General features: G+C 46.2%; 1 protein-coding gene and 1 non-coding gene across 2 annotated transcripts in view; one reads left to right on the forward strand and one right to left on the reverse strand.

Moving 5' to 3' along the window:
- The window catches only part of LOC136998345 (uncharacterized), a 77,357-nt gene that overhangs the window by 52,515 nt on the left and 19,842 nt on the right, over nt 1–5,000 (reverse strand). The window lies entirely within an intron of this gene.
- The window catches only part of LOC136999137 (large subunit ribosomal RNA), a 7,928-nt gene that overhangs the window by 322 nt on the left and 2,606 nt on the right, over nt 1–5,000 (forward strand). Inside the window, exon 1 of the ribosomal RNA XR_010889541.1 lies at nt 1–5,000. This exon is cut by the window's left edge and continues 322 nt beyond it; it is cut by the window's right edge and continues 2,606 nt beyond it. This is a non-coding gene — a ribosomal RNA (large subunit ribosomal RNA).

The following is a 5,000-nucleotide window of genomic DNA, read 5'->3' on the forward strand; positions in this document are numbered from 1 at the left end:
CATCTAAGGCTAAATACGACCACGAGACCGATAGCGAACAAGTACCGTGAGGGAAAGTTGAAAAGAACTTTGAAGAGAGAGTTCAAGAGTACGTGAAACCGTTCAGGGGTAAACCTAAGAAACCCAAAAGATCGAACGGGGAGATTCATCGTCAGCGGCGCTGGCTTCGCGTCGGTGGGCGATGCTCCGCGGAGCCCTTGCGGATCCTACCGCGGACACGCTACCGTGCGTCGATGTCCGGCGCTCGTCGTCGTGCACTTCTCCCCTAGTAGGACGTCGCGACCCGCTGGGTGTCGGTCTACGGCCCGAGTGCGGTGACTGTCGCGTCGCCGGTAAAACGGCACGCGGCAAACCCTCGGTCGCCCGGCCGGCTGCCCGGCGGTACACGCATGGTATCAGGCCGCACTCTTCTCACGTGTGCGTCGGGACCGTCGCAAGCGCGCGCCACGGTACTCGGAGGTTACGGACCTAGCGCCGTCCCCGGTCCTGGCCCGCTGTTGGTCGTACGGAACTCCTTCGACAGGCCTGCAAACGATATACCGGTCGGCGACGCTACTGCTTTGGGTACTCTTAGGACCCGTCTTGAAACACGGACCAAGGAGTCTAACATGTACGCGAGTCATTGGGACTAGCGAGACCTAAAGGCGCAATGAAAGTGAAGGTCGGCCCTGGTTGTCGACCGAGGGAGGATGGGCCGCGTCGCGATGCGGCTCCGCACTCCCGGGGCGTCTCATTCTCATCGCGAGAAGAGGCGCACCCAGAGCGTACACGTTGGGACCCGAAAGATGGTGAACTATGCCTGGTCAGGACGAAGTCAGGGGAAACCCTGATGGAGGTCCGTAGCGATTCTGACGTGCAAATCGATCGTCGGAACTGGGTATAGGGGCGAAAGACTAATCGAACCATCTAGTAGCTGGTTCCCTCCGAAGTTTCCCTCAGGATAGCTGGCACTCGGCCGTTCCGCCAGGAACGCGCGCGAGTCTCATCTGGTAAAGCGAATGATTAGAGGCCTTGGGGCCGAAACGACCTCAACCTATTCTCAAACTTTAAATGGGTGAGATCTCTGGCTTTCTTGAATTATGAAGCCACGAGCATCTCGGATCAGAGTGCCAAGTGGGCCATTTTTGGTAAGCAGAACTGGCGCTGTGGGATGAACCAAACGCAGAGTTAAGGCGCCCAACTCGACGCTCATGGGACACCATGAAAGGCGTTGGTTGCTTAAGACAGCAGGACGGTGGCCATGGAAGTCGGAATCCGCTAAGGAGTGTGTAACAACTCACCTGCCGAAGCAACTAGCCCTGAAAATGGATGGCGCTGAAGCGTCGAGCCTATACTCCGCCGTCAGCGGCAAGTGGGGCGGCCGCGCGCAAGCGCGCCGTCACGAAGCCCTGACGAGTAGGAGGGTCGCGGCGGTGTGCGCAGAAGGGTCTGGGCGTGAGCCTGCCTGGAGCCGCCGTCGGTGCAGATCTTGGTGGTAGTAGCAAATACTCCAGCGAGGCCCTGGAGGACTGACGTGGAGAAGGGTTTCGTGTGAACAGCCGTTGCACACGAGTCAGTCGATCCTAAGCCCTAGGAGAAATCCTATGTCAATGACGGCGTACATACTCTGGTGTTCTCGACAACGAGACCGAAAGAGAGAGAGACCGTGTGACGAGAGACACACGCCCGTCGGGCGAAAGGGAATCCGGTTCCTATTCCGGAACCCGGCAGCGGAACCGCATACAATTCGGGCCCTCGTAAGAGTGTTCGTCGGGGTAACCCAAAATGACCTGGAGACGCCGTCGGGAGATCCGGGAAGAGTTTTCTTTTCTGTATAAGCGTTCGAGTTCCCTGGAAACCTCTAGCAGGGAGATAGGGTTTGGAACGCGAAGAGCACCGCAGTTGCGGCGGTGTCCGGATCTTCCCCTCGGACCTTGAAAATCCAGGAGAGGGCCACGTGGAGGTGTCGCGCCGGTTCGTACCCATATCCGCAGCAGGTCTCCAAGGTAAAGAGCCTCTAGTCGATAGACTAATGTAGGTAAGGGAAGTCGGCAAATTGGATCCGTAACTTCGGAATAAGGATTGGCTCTGAGGAGCGGGGCGTGTCGGGCTTGGTCGGGAAGCGGGTCTGGCTGACGTGCCGGGCCTGGGCGAGGTGAACGGTCGGCGTTCTCGCGCCGGTCCCGGGATCCGAGCTCGGTCCCGTGCCTTGGCCTCCCGCGGATCTTCCTTGCTGCGAGGCTTCCGTGGCGGCGCGAGCCGTCGCGATCGTCCTCTTCGGCCGCCATTCAACGCTCAGCTCAGAACTGGCACGGACTAGGGGAATCCGACTGTCTAATTAAAACAAAGCATTGCGATGGCCCTCGCGGGTGTTGACGCAATGTGATTTCTGCCCAGTGCTCTGAATGTCAACGTGAAGAAATTCAAGCAAGCGCGGGCCCCTAAACGGCGGGAGTAACTATGACTCTCGTATCACTTGCGCGGAGTTTACGGGTCCAACCCGGAATTAAAAGGAAAATCATTCAGTAATATTACTTACTCGGTCACCTGTTTTCAGGTACCAGCGTTTGCTGGAAAGTTTATAGGGTGAAATGTGTTAAGATAGATAACACTCAAACACGGGGTGACCCGAATAGATCTACTTGTTCAACGATTGGCTGCTTTTTGGTACATGACTAATTCTTACAGGATAGGACTGACGCACTCGATTTTTATCAATTTAAAATGGTACGTACACGCAGAAATGCCTCGGACACAGGCGGCCATGATCCCGGCTTGCCTGTGGCGGGTTTACCCGCTGCTGATGAGGGGATCGACGATGACAACGTGGCTATTCACTCGGACAAAGATTCTGATATATTGATTTCTATTAACGTTCCATTAGCCGACAATATAACTCACTGCGAATGTTGCCAGATTAATAATGTTTTAAAGGGCTTTTTAAGTCTTAAAGACTTAGTAATCCATTATAAAGAGCAACATAGAAACGTTGCAATAGAGTTAAAATGCGTGAGTTGCTCCAAGACATTTAAAGGCCTTAAGAACTGGAATGGTCATCGTCCTAAATGTAAAGGTCCACAGCAGCTAATAGACAAACCATTTAAATGCGTAGAATGTGGTCTATTTTTTGATTCACAAATCGGACTATCACAACATGAAAGGCACGTACATCCTAAAACGCGTAACTTAAAACGCAAAGAAGAAGCTGAAAGACCTCATGGTGTTTCAGGTAGACGCGAATATGTCTGGAGTCAAAGCGAAATAAACTTGTTAATGTCCCTAGAAGAAAGATTCAAAAAGTCGCGTTTTCCTAATAAGGAAATACAAATCTTTCTTCCGAACAAAACATTAAAGCAAATAAGTGATAAGAGAAGAGGTCTTTATGAAAAAGGACTTTTAAACATAAACAGAAATGATTCACAAGAAACTGAACAAAATTTAGATGTCACACAGCAAGAACAGAGCGTACCATCCGTAGAGGAAAATACAAATACAGAAAATGAAAGAGTTTGGAGAGATTCAATAAATAAATATATAGAATCAATTAAAATTCCTCTCCATAGTAAATTTGTGGATCTAGAAGTATCGTTAAAAACTCTCTGGAAAAATAATAAGGGCAACCCGGACGTGCTGTTTCCGTTACTAGATAAATTTACAAATGAAGAAATAGTTCATAAGCTATTAGATGTAGATACAAAAGATAAGAATAATAAAAAGGTTAGTAAGATAAATAAAGACAATAAAAGAATTAATAATAAATATAACGATAACAATAAAAGTAACTATAAAAATATTAACGGAAATAACAAAAAAAATAAAAATCACAATCAACGAAAAAAATTTGGTTATGCCAGATGTCAGGAACTATTTAATAAATGCCCAAAAAAACTTGCAGAGCATACAATAAAAGGCGACTTCTCGTTCATGACCGAACGCCAAGATCCTCCACCAGCTGCCAATATAGAAGAACTATACACAGATTTATGGGGTCAAAAGGGAAAAAAAGATATTAATCTGTATGATATAGAAAATTCCATGCCACCGTTAAATATAAACGAAACAATCCAACAGATAACAATAAACGAAATAAAAGAAAGAATAATAAAAATTAAAAATAAAACGGCAGCCGGTATAGATGGCATAAAAAAAGTTCACTTAATGCAGTCAGGCACAGTGGAACTGTTAGCAATTTTATTCAATATTCTATTAGTAGAAGGATATTTTCCCACACCATGGAAAACTAATAGAACTACATTAATTCCGAAACCCGAAAAGGATCTAAGCGAAGTTAAAAATTGGAGACCAATCACAATTGGATCTCTGCTTAGCCGTACATTTTCTGCCGTACTTGATAGCAAATTGAGAAAATTTGTGGTACAAAGTAATCAACAAAAAGGTTTTTCAAATGAGGATGGCTGTAGATTCAATACTATCCTGTTAAAAGAAGTAATAAATGAGATGAAAAATAGAAGTGGAGGAGTTGTAACAATGTTGGATATTACAAAAGCCTTCGATACGGTTCCTCATTCTATGATTAAAATTGGATTGGAAAAAAAAGGAGTACCTACTCATATTATTAACTTTATTAGAAGCATGTATCAAGGATGCAAAACATCAATAAAAGCGGCAGAAAATAAATACGTTAAAATAGAGTTAAAAAGAGGGGTAAAACAAGGGGACCCCTTATCGCCCCTACTATTTAATTTAGCTAATGAGCCAATAATTAATCACATAAATAAAAAAACAACGGGAGTTCCAATAAGCAACAAAACAGTGTCTGTATTGGCTTTTGCAGATGACATAATACTAATAGCAAAAGATGATTTAGAAGCAAAAAAACAAATAAATTATATTAACAAATATCTCTCTGATATAGGCATGTCTCTGTCGGTCTCGAAATGTGCAACTTTTCAAATAGTTTACAGAAATAAGACTTGGTACATGAAGGACCCCCAAATTAAGATTCAGAATAAAACTATTACTAATGTAGAACCAGAAGAGGCTCTCATATATCTTGGAAC

The sequence above is a fragment of the Linepithema humile genome, chromosome 3 (assembly GCF_040581485.1).
Source record: "Linepithema humile isolate Giens D197 chromosome 3, Lhum_UNIL_v1.0, whole genome shotgun sequence".
In the NCBI taxonomy this organism is placed as follows: Eukaryota; Metazoa; Arthropoda; class Insecta; order Hymenoptera; family Formicidae; genus Linepithema; species Linepithema humile.